The sequence below is a fragment of the Podarcis erhardii genome, assembly GCF_964252035.2.
Source record: "Podarcis erhardii genome assembly, chromosome: Z".
NCBI lineage: Eukaryota > Metazoa > Chordata > Lepidosauria > Squamata > Lacertidae > Podarcis > Podarcis erhardii.
In genome coordinates, this window is record NC_138504.1 from 24,020,335 (window position 1) to 24,033,001 (window position 12,667).

Here is a 12,667-nt window from a genome sequence, read left to right on the forward strand (position 1 = left end):
GGGGTAAGGAGATTGGAAAAGGCAGGAGAGAAGTGGTGTGTATACATGGGGGTGGGAGGTGAATGAGCCTTTAACGAGATTCATTTTTCTGTGGCAATGTTAGAGGGTAGCAACATGAGAGTAGGCTTTTTCAGAGCTGGCCTCTCACCTGTGGAATGCTCTTCTTAGAGAGGCATGCCTGGCTCCATCTTGATCTACTTTTAAGCTCCAGGCAAATATTTTTCTTTCTACTTTGGCTTTTGGCCCTTAATTTTAAGGGTGGCACTGTGACCTCTTTTAGTGGGGCAGGATTAGTAAATCTTTTTTAGCTGTGTTTTTTTAGATTTTTATTGGATGCTCTTAAATCCTTCTAACACCCAAACTTCTGATCTTCAGATCACATCAGCATAGAATTGGAGACAGGTGTAGCAGGGATGAGTGAATATGTCAATTTCAGCTTGGCTGAGTTTCTCATCTTTCCAATCTCTAGTTCTGTTCTCCATGTTTTCACATGGGCTTGTGATTATTTTTATTTGAAAAAAAGAAAAAAGAAAATGCCCTCATCGGTATTTCAATATGAATTTCTCCTAATATACAAATGCTTGTATGGAATTTTGCCTCTTATAAGCAGTTTTGCAAAGCAATTTCCCCTAACATAATGCATTTTTAATGTTACTTGCATAAATATAGGCAGTTTTATGCACAGTTTACCATAGTATATGCATTTTGTATACATTGCTTGGCTGGAGAACTACATTGGAAAATTTGGAGAAGTTCAAATTTCAAAGGATGGTTTTGCTTTGGTTCTTAGTTTCAAAGAGTGAATTAAATGCAAACTGAACTGATATTCTTTTCCATCTGTACACGGGAGCCAATGGGCACAATTCCAAACCCCTTTCCTCCACATTTCATGCATTAGCTGTCCACAGAGATGTCTTCTGAGAGACCAGTGCCTGCGTTCGTTTATATTCTTATATAGTTGAACTATCTGATCCTCTGGAAATTTCAGCACAAAATATCCAGAATGCCAGTTAAACACATGGAGATCAGGGGAGGAATCAGTAGGCATAATTCTGAACCGCCTTGTATTATTTGGCCACAGATACCTAATCTGCTTCCAATCAGGAAACCAGCATTTAATTATATTCTTACAGAGTTCAGATATCTGATCATCTAGATGTTTCAGCATGTCTTTTGGGAGTCCCTTGTTTTATAGGTCTCATCCCTGCCACTCCCCATCAAAAGCACTGGTCCTCAGGCTAGATTTTCCTATTGCTATTTTGTCAATCACAACCATTTTGAACGAAGAATAAAAGCATATGCAGCAATGCACTGTCTAGCCTACCTGCAGAGAATGAAACAAGAAGTCTCAAATTACCAGAGGCAATGGAACCAGGGCTTGGAGTAAACAGACACACAAACAACATGTCAGCCATGATAAAGAGTGTAAATTTGAACAGCTGTCACTTCCACAGGAGCAGAAGGCAGCTTAAACAGAATTGGCTTTGGATAAGTTCCAAGGAAGAAGAAGAAAATATGAATCATTAGCCCTGGGCACCCACAGAAAATATTGTCTAGAACCTCTCCCCCCATCTCCCTGTGTTAGCTATGTTGCCAAGGAAAGGGTATGGGGAAAGGACAAGAGTAGAAAATAAATATACTGTTCTGCACCACATTTCCATGATTTATTCTTGTTTCTTTGAATCATGATGCAAACTGGTTGCAGTGGTGGCTGGTGACCTTTTGGACTGGTAGGACAAAAGGCAGGAATCTGCAGGTGTAGTGTCATGCACTGGGCCCATCAGCATGCCGCATCAACCACCTGAGTGACAAGGTTCATATTCTCTGGCTGGGCCTTATCCCCTAGGTGACATTGTGGATCACTGCTGCTGGACCTTCAGCTGCTCTAATCATCCAGCTTGGTGAGAACGACCTTGGCAATAGAAAGGGAATTAACCCCAGCCTCATAGCTACTATGAATTTGAATGCTCTGCATGCAGAACATCCTCAAATGACCATCATTTGGCCTGAACTTCTGAAATCTCAAGGCTGGAAGGGAGCAATGGACCCTGCCCAGGTTGAAAGGACCTGGAAGAAAGTTAACAGGGTGTTGTAGCACAACATGCATGCCACAATGACACCCTTAGGAGCTTAACCACACTTCTGCTTGACCTGTGCTTTCTAGGAAGGGTCTGAACAGTTTCCCCCTTACCCCACTCCTTTCCCAGAGAAAACCCACTCTTTAGCTCTAAATCAGAACAAATGGCAATCTGTGGAAAACATGGTTGCTGTTTGTTCCGGTGGGATGCTAAAGAGCAGTTTTCCCTGGGGGAAAGCAGCAGGACAACAGAAAATGTGGATATGCCCTGAGATGGGACTCTGCACAGACCAGGTGGAATGTACTTTTCTTCAACAGGCAACTAGTAGTTGTCAGATATTAATGGCTTTCAAGATTTCAGGTTTGGCGGCTAGACAGCATGGGTCATCAACTTGAGTCGCAGATGAGACACAGGTGAATCCTTAGAGGACACAGGTGAGAATGGGGCCCTGCTTTAATGTGTAATCAATGATGTTGTAGATTAATTTGAACCAAATGCATGTCTCATTTGTTTATTTGTTGTCCTGGCACCCCTACAAAGTTTCACTGCACCTAAGTCAGCTTGATATTGATATCAGAGAGATAATTAAATGGTTGGTTGGTGAGAACTTAGGAAAGTATGCTATGATTACTAGGACCAAGCATAAATTTCTCAAAAATAGGTTATGCCAGACCAATCTCATTTCTTTTTCTTTCTTTCGCTTCTTTCTTTTCTTTCTTTTCTTTCTTTCTTTCTTTCTTTCTTTCTTTCTTTCTTTCTTTTGATAGAGTTACAAGTTTGGTGAATCGGGGGAATGCTATGGATGTAGTGTATCTTGATTTCAGTAAGGCTTTTGCCAAATTCCCCATTATATTCTTGTGGAGAAGCAGGTAAAATGTGTGTTGGGCAAGGTACTGTAATTGTTAGGTGGATTTGTAAGTGGTTGACTAAGCGAACACAAAGCATGCTCACTAATGGTTCCTCATCATCCTGGAAAAAAGGGACAAGTGGGGTATCTGTCCTGGTTCTGTCCTAGGCCCATTGTTGTTCAATGTATTTATAAATGACTTGGGTGAAGGAATTGAGAGGATGCTTGTCAAATTTGCAGATGATACCTAACTGGAAGGGCCAGCTAATGCCATAAAAGAGAGAATCAGGATTCAATATGACCTTAAAAGATTGTAGAACTGGGCCAAAACTAACAAAATGAATTTCCATAAGGACACATGTAAGGTTCTAGTCTTAGGCGGGAAGACCCAGCTGCACAGATATAAGGGGTGGAGGACACCAACTTGCCAGTAGTACATATGAAAAGGACTTAGGGGTCTTAGTAGATTACAAACTGAACATGAGTCAATAGTGTGATGCAACAGCAAGAAAGGTACTGCTATTCTAGGCTGCATCAACAGAAGTATAGTGTCCCATCTAGGGGAGTAATAGTACTACTCTATTCTGCCTTGGTTAGATTACACCTAGAGTATTGGGTCCAGTTTACCCCACTAGTGTGGTGGGGCACCCCCCCTCTGGTTCTGAGGAGGAGCCACTGGCCTAGTAATCACCAAAACTCTCTTCCTGCCCAGGAGTGGATACAGATAGCTAAGACTGGGTTAAGTGTAGCTGCAGTTAAGAGGCAGGGAAAGAGGGCAGGAACCTTAAAGTACTCAACCCTAGGATGGAAGGGGTAGTTCTGTCTCTGCAATGGTAGTAGTATGATTCTTCAACATCAACTTCATTGGACTGGTCATATTGTGTGGATGCCTGATGATCGTCTTCCAAAGCAACTACTCTATTCTGAACTTAAAAATGGAAAGAGTAATGCTGGTGGTCAACAAAAGAGGTTTAAAGACTGTCTCAAGGCAAATCTAAAAAAATGTAGTATAAACACTGACAACTGGGAAACACTGGACTGCAAGCGCTCCAGTTGGAGAACAGCCTTTACCAAAGGTGTCATAGGCTTTGAAGACACTAAAACTCAGGACGCAAGGGAGAAACGTGCTAAGAGGAAAGCACATGTGGCAAATCCACACCATGATCAACTCCCACCCGGAAACCAATGTCCCCACTGTGGAAGGACAGGTGGATCCAGAACTGGCCTCCACAGTCACTTACTCATTGTTAACACCGTGTTTATGGAAGACAATCTTACTTCGCTACGAGTGATCACCAAAGAACAAGAACTACCGTATTTTTCCCTCTATAACACGCAGATTTTTTCTCCTAAAAAGTAAGGGGAACTGTCTGTGCGTGTTATAGAGCGAATGTGTGGTCCCTGGAGCCGTCTGTCCCAAGTGCATGGCAAAAATCATATTCCGCCGTCACGGAGGAGAGGAGGCTGCTGCTTTCCTGCATTCTGCCTCAGGGTCTTACTGCCCACCCTGTTCTGTTTTGGTTGCTGTTTGCTCAGACGGAACAAAGAGCAGTGAAATCCCCTCTCCTCCAGGCAAGTAGAGAGGAAAGCAGAGCGTCCCTGCTCCGGTGCTGCTGCTGCGTCTGGGGACTCGGCAGGCAGCGGAAAACATGCAGATGAGAGAGAGAGAGAGAGAGGGCTGGCTTGAGTGGGTGGGTGGACTTTTGCCTTCCTCCCCCCCCCCCTTTAAACCCCTCTCCTGCATTCTTAGCCAGCTGCTTCTCCGCACACCCCTCTCGTGCTCCTTGTCCCTTCTATATTTTTCCTTCCCTCCCCACTTAAAACGTGGTTACAAAGCACGGATCCACATGGATCCTCAGGATCTTTGCATTGGGTCACCCCAAATTCACCATCAGATCACATAGCAATGATCTGATGCAAAAACAGGGCTGCAATTGTGCAAAAACGTGGTTACAAAGCATGGATCCACAGGGATCCTCAGGATCTTTGCATTGGGTCACCTCAAATTCACCATCAGATCACATAGCATGTCCATGGCTACAGTCTGCCCCCCCAAAATCACGCACCCACTGTTGCCTGGGGCTGCAATGGTGCAAAAACGTGGTTACAAAGCATGGATCTACATGGATCCTCAGGATCTTTGCATTGGGTCATCCCAAATTCACCATCAGAACACATAGCATGTCCATGGCTACAGCCTGCCCCCCAAAAATCACGCACCCACTGTTGCCTGGGGCTGCAATGGTGCAAAAACGTGGTTACAAAGCACGGATCCACATGGATCCTCAGGATCTTTGCATTGGGTCACCCCAAATTCACCATCAGATCACATAGCAATGATCTGATGCAAAAACAGGGCTGCAATTGTGCAAAAACGTGGTTACAAAGCATGGATCCACAGGGATCCTCAGGATCTTTGCATTGGGTCACCTCAAATTCACCATCAGATCATATAGCATGTCCATGGCTACAGCCTGCCCCCCAAAAATCACGTACCCACTGTTGCCTGGGGCTGCAATGGTGCAAAAACGTGGTTACAAAGCATGGATCCACATGAATCCTCAGGATCTTTGCATTGGGTCAGCCCAAATTCACCATCAGAGCACATAGTATGTACATGGCTACAGCCTGCCCCCCAAAAATCACGCACCCACTGTTGCCTGGGGCTGCAATGGTGCAAAAATGTGGTTACAAAGCATGGATCCACATGGATACTCAGGATCTTTGCATTGGGTCACCCCAAATTCACCATCAGATCACATAGCATGTCCATGGCTACAGTCTGCCCCCCCAAAATCACGCACCCACTGTTGCCTGGGGCTGCAATGGTGCAAAAACGTGGTTACAAAGCATGGATCTACATGGATCCTCAGGATCTTTGCATTGGGTCATCCCAAATTCACCATCAGAACACATAGCATGTCCATGGCTACAGCCTGCCCCCCAAAAATCACGCACCCACTGTTGCCTGGGGCTGCAATGGTGCAAAAACGTGGTTACAAAGCATGGATCCACATGGATCCTCAGGATCTTTGCATTGGGTCAGCCCAAATTCACCATTAGAGCACATAGCATGTCCATGGCTACAGCCTGCCCCCCCAAAATCATGTACCCACTGTTGCCTGGGGCTACAATGGTGCAAAAACGTGGTTACAAAGCATGGATCCACAGGGATTCTCAGGATTTTTGCATTGGGTCACCCCAAATTCACCATCAGATCACATGTCTGTGGCCACAGCATGAAGCACAAAAATGATACATCCACTGTTTCATTCAGAATGTTTTTTCCCTTGTTTTCCTCCTCTAAAAACGATGTGCGTGTTATGGTCAGGTGTGTGTTATAGAGCGAAAAATACGGTAGCTTCCAAGCAATATGACTCATTAGTTGTGTACCAGGAATTGCAGCACCAGGGCTGAAGGGTGAGAGGGTGGGGATCAGATCCCATATCCCAACTGCTCATCCCTGTAGTGATACAGCTATGTAATACTTAGAAGTGCCTTTTGGGCATCCATGCCTCCCGGGCTGAAGGGCAAGGATTGAATCCTGCACCTCAAGCTACTCACTCCAAGTGGTTCAGTTATGGTCCTTAAAAGTGCCTTTGTAAGACTTTTCTAGTACTCTTCAGTTGCTTTGGAGGCCCACGATCTCTGCTCCCAGAATTGCCATCACCAAGCCCCACATCATCAATGCCATCAATTGCTGCAACCGATGAAGCTATTTTGCCAAAGTCCTCAGTGTCCCTTGTCACCCGTTTCTGTCAAGAATCCATCGATGGTGTGACTGGCTTCCATAGCCAGAGAGCAGACATGAGGGAAGTTCTCCCTCATGTCTGCTCCCTTGCCCTAGCCCCCTCACTCACCCACAATTTGTTGCTGAGCCTTGTGAGTATATCCAAGTAAATAGTGCGGTGAGAGGAGCAGGAAGTGACCCCTCCCACTGTGCTGAAGTTAAGGGGAGGAACCCTGCCCCAGCATGAGCTACAGCATGGCCATGCTGGGCTACAACCACTGCTCCCCTGATTCTGGGGAGGGAACAGGCAGTATCTGTTTATGTTCTGGTTACTTTAGAACACCTGGCATGTGCCTGTATCATATTATATATAAAATAAAGCACATAATATGGGAGAATTGTTCATATTTTAGATGAACTGGCAAATAATAAAAATCATAATAACTCACTTCTCATCAAGCTCATGGTAATTTTAAAAAAAATAATCCATGCATTTAAGATTAACATTGAGTTTTGAAGAAAATTCCATTTCATATAAAAGTTCCATAGTTGTTTGCATGTGCACATCTAACAAAAGTGAATGCACCAATGTGCATAGGCTCTGTTCATGGGCTGAACGTGAGTTCTGGGTATATATTCATAAGCCCCTTTGAAGAAATGCCAGTCAAAATGTGGTGGTCATGGGTAGTGGCAGCAAGCATGATCCCAGTAATCTCTTCCACATATACATTTCCACAGATTTTGCATGTGCAAGGCTATAAAACATGAATCAGGAACATCCACAAACCTCCCTCACATTTCTGAGAGCCATAATTCTGTGTTTGGAGCAGAATTTTTGACACAGCAGTTCAAAAGGGATAGCTGCCCAAATGGTCCTGCCCTCACTTTACTGTTCCTTATAAGTATACATACCGATGCTGTTTGTTTACTGTCATGTAACAAGGACTAATTATTTTACCTAAGCTACATGACAGTAGACAGAAGGCTTTGTTGATGTTTCTAAATAGGGAGAACACAGAGGGAATGAGAATTTTCAGTGTCAATGGAGTTTTATCCAGGTGTATGACTGAAACAGAATTTAAGTTGTCCACCCCACCCCACGCGCTCTATTACACTCAACGTTCTACTTACATTTCCTCAGACCATTCTATCTGGTCTGTTTTAGCATGATTATTTTTATCCTTCCAAGACAGTAGTATCCATTTATCTTGTACAATCAATCAATCTCTGACTATTTGTGCATACCACCAACTTAGCATCCCCCTCGGCTAACCACACCGGTGCTTTCTGAACTTGTCTCGTAAACCAAGATGAACAGCTACTTGATTGGCCCTGGGCAGCAGCTCCAGAAGAAGTGGAGTAGATTCCCAAGGTCCAGTTATGGAGCAATTGTGTGTCTATCAAGAAGGATGAGGTTTTATTTTTCACCAAATCAGCCAGTGAACAGCTAACCTGCACAAAATGCATGTTTTGCTTTGCAGACAACACATCAGTGTCGGGGCACAGTAATCCCTGAATAGCTGGTCTACAGAGAGGGCTGCATCGGAGGGGCATTTGCTCTCTGTGAAATAGAAGGCATTGGCTTTTGTTAGGTAGGCAAAGCCCAAGAGCCAGGCAAAACTGGAAGTGTCAGGTGCATGGCCAAAGCAAAGAACATTACAGTATGTGCTGTACTTCGATGGTGCTCTGATCAACAAAATAAGCATTTATTAATTTAGTAATAAATTAATTTAAAATAAAGGGGCATCTGCCCTATTATCTTTAAAAGCATAACCAAATTGGTTGGTGAAACTGCCTGCACTCAAGTAGGGGGAATGGAGTAGGTGAGAGGTGGGAATCATATTTTGTTTTGATGAATAGGTCTAGGTTTTAATCACAGCAAACTAAATTGGGAGAAGCTTTAGGCCCCCACACTTGCTATTCACGATGGGAGAAAATCTCCCATTGGTGTCAGAGCAACTTTTCTTCCACTGCAAACCTCAAACATGGGGTGTCTGTTTCTTCATCGGGACCATGGTGGGACCAAGGGGTTAAAGCCCCTCTGACACTAGGGTCAGACTCTGACTAGAACCCCTCCCACCCCACCAACTATTTAATTCTTTATTTAAGAGAGAAAGATCAGCTACCCAGTGTGCTGGTCCCGTGGGTTACCCGAGAGGCGAGGTCCAAGTATGGTCCATGGTCAAAGATGCAACAAGGGGGAAGTCCGTAGTAGCTGAAGCTGGGTGCAGGGCAGGGAGCCGGGTGAAGTCAGGAACAGGCTTGCAAACAGGGAGCCAGGGTGGGTCAGGAGCACAGGCAGGAAAGCAGAACAGGGTTCAGGCAGGAACTAGCAACCAACAATGTTGCTCCCGCAACTTGGGACTGGGGCTGGCCGGCTTTTACCTGCCCCGAGGCATAGGGCGGCCCCGATCCTCTGGTGACTCACCTCTCCTGGCCTGGAGGCGAGCACTCCTTCTGCGGGAACTTAGTTGCCTCCGCCTCTCTGCCCTGAGCCTCTGTAGGAGAGGCTCAGGAGAGGCTGGAGGGTTACCGGACCCAGAGGCAACCTCAACTTCCTCTGACGGGGCTGAGAGTGGAGCACCTGCAGGCAATGGGTCCTCCATCACCTCAGAAGCCAGAGCAGACTCAGCTGATGCCTGCACCTGAGGATCCAGCACAGGTGAGGACCCTTCAGGCTCATGTCCCAGCCCCAGCTCAGCTTGTTCTGGAGGCAGGGAGACCTGTGCAGGCTGGGATCCCTCAGGTTGGGCTTGCACAGGGCTGGGCTCATACATAAGCTGTCTACCATCCAGAGGATGGGTGGAAGGGAATTGAGTACATCTAAAGCAAACCCTGAAGCATGAGTGGGAGTTATCCCACTGAGACAAATTTGCTGCACAACAGAAATAAAAGAACTTTGGACTCTCTCTCCCCGTCTCCTGTGTCTAATTGGCGAGATCCAGGAAGAGCAGGGGCTTTCCTGCAACAATGTGACAGCCATTTACAGTAGATATTTGAGGACATTTAGGTATCCTCTTAGGCTAAGCGAACCATGTTCCCGCAACCATTCTTCCTAAGGCTAGGTTTCCAGACCCTTCATCATCTTAGTCGCTCTCCTCTGCACACATTCCACCTTGTCAATATCCTTCTTAAATTGTGGTGCCCAGAACTGGACACAATACTCCAGGAGTAGTCTGACCAAGGCAGAAAGGAGCAAGACTTTTACTTCCCTTGACACTATGCCCTGCTCTTACAGTGGCCAATTAGATGCTTGCAGGAATCTCACAAGCAGGACATCAATGCAGCTGTGTTGTCCATCTTCTCATAGCTTAAATGACCATGTCAAATTAGAATTCAGTTAACACATTTCTTGCTTCTGAGAATTTTTTTAACAGGTTCTCCTCACGTGTTATCATGGGTGTAGCCTAAGTGATCAATTGCATCACAGATAGCTCAGTTCTCTCTCCCCTCCCCAGTCCTGTCCCCAACAAAAGTCCTGCTCCCCCCCCAAAAAAAATTCTGGCTATACCTATGCTTGTTATCACATACATATGCAACCAAAACAAATCCTATTAACAGAAGGAGCAGGGGGGACCTGTTTATTGCTTACAAAGGAAAGGTAACATGATTAACAGACTGCAAAATGAGTGACAAGTTATTGTTTCTCATCATTAATTAAAGCAAATGTTGTTGGTTAATGCTCTGTGCCATGTGGAAGCTAGGAAATTAGTACGCTTTCCTTTAAAGCACACGGTAGATGCTAGCATTCCACACTCAAAACACCAAATCCCAATTTGTAAGGAAAGGAGTGAAACAATTCAGGATGAAGTGCTACTGTTTAAAGAAAAAGAAAGAAGAGGAGGCAGTAATACAAGTGTACAAAGCTAGAATGCAATATTTGTGTCAAACCCAACAGAATCATTGCTTTGTGTATTTTTAAGGTGCAGTGGTACCTCAGGTTAAGTACTTAATTCGTTCCGGAGGTCCGTACTTAACCGGAAACTGCACTACTTTAGCTAATGGGGCCTCCTGCTGCCACTGCGCTGCTGGAGTACAATTTCTGTTCTAATCCTGAAGCAAAGTTCTTAACCTGAAGCACTATTTCTGGGTTAGCGGAGTCTGTAACCTGAAGTGTCTGTAACCTGAGGTAGCACTGTACCAGGAACAGAGATTAATGGTTGTGCCAGATAATGAACCAATCTGCAACTAGACAAACTGCTGAATATAGAGTTGTTACACACTCAATGCCCTGCCTATAACCTCCAGTGCTGGTACATGCCAAAGAGAATCCATATATATATATATATATATATATATATTTGCTTTCGTAGATTTTCACGGGTACAGGAATGCAGGTTTTGGTGTCCTCGGGTGTCTTCCCGTGTAAAAGTTGGGGTGTCTAGGCGACGTTTCGACGAGGTCTCACTCGTCATTGTTACTGTTCCAGTAACAAGAAGCCGAAAGCACCAGCCTGAAGATGACGAGTGAGACCTCGTCGAAACGTCGCCTAGACACCCCAACTTTTACACGGGAAGACACCCGAGGACACCAAAACCTGCATATATATATATATGTCCACATTTATATACTGCTTAATCAATGCCAAAATAGGCTTCTAAACTGTTTGCAACATATAAAGCCCGGCTACACAAGCATTAAGAAGCATCCATCATTAAAATGCACAACAAAACAATCCCATTAAAACATTAATATATACGCAATCCTCCTCAAAGTACACAATAAATATACTGCTTAATGCTAAAACAGGCCTCTAAGTGGTTTACAAAGTATAAGACTTTGGTATTGAGTTCAAGTGAATAATTCTATAAACAGCTACACCTTCAAAAAACTGACGAAATGCCAGTGCAGATGGGGCTTCTCGTATTTCAACATGGAGTGGCCTGGAAAAACATTGCTATGGCATTTCAAAGTTAGACAAGTTTCCTTTTCCAAAGTCTTCTACCCCTGCAAAAGAAACTGCCATTGTTATAAATGTAGTTCTCAGTACATTTTCAAACCCACCATGAAACCACAGCTGGCCAGAAGGCTTGTCTAAAGAGCTGGTTTGGGGTTCTGAATTTATCTCCCAATAAATACATTAGTCAACACTTTAAAATACTTGTTGCTAATTCTAGATTGCTTCTGTACAATAGGTTGCTTCCAGACCAGTGGTTCCCAATTAGCTAAGTACAGCAGACACACTGTTTTTCAAAAGTGAAGCCATGGGCCCCCTACATTTGAAAATTGATATCTCTATGGTCATTTTTCTTGTGTGAATAGTGCTATGGACCTCCTCAAGTCTGTCGACCACCAATAGGTAACCACTGATCCAGACAAAAAGTATGGTTGGTTTTTACTTGTAGAACAAACACATCACAATGTCTTCTATGGCATCCTGGTCATTTCTTTTTTTTAAGCTGCCATATGGATAGGCTTTAGCAGACTGCTTGGGCTTGTGATATCCACAGAAACTGTTATGCTTTTTGTTGAGAGAAGAAAAATATTGGTTCTCAGTAACATAAAAGAAGCCACAGATGTGTGTTTATATGCTTTAAAATATCTGTAAATGATCAGGCCCATTCCTTCAAAAGCTGCTCATCATATGATGCATATTTTGCAAAACAGTTCAGAATTTACATAATTTTATTGCAAAAAGATGGCATTTTGGGAAATGGAAGTTTTACTCACTGAAGATATCTTCTGCCACTTTGATGTAAGTTTAAAGGGAAATTACACAATAAGCCAGGGAAGTGTTGCCTTTCTATTTCGGTCGCCTAGGAAGCCCCTTCTTTCAGCTATTGGCTTACTTGCTATGGCTTTATGGTATGTTCATGAACACTCTTATTTTTTATCACTGTGAATAAAGAATTGCTCATTAAAAACAACAAGCTTGGTTGTAAAAGAAAGGGTGCGATGGACAGTTTTACATCTTTTCCAGGTCCACTGGCCTAGTCTTCTTTTGTACAGATTTGCTGAAGACACTGAATTTTTCAGGGTTGTAAAACAGAAAAGGGATTATGAGGAGCTCCA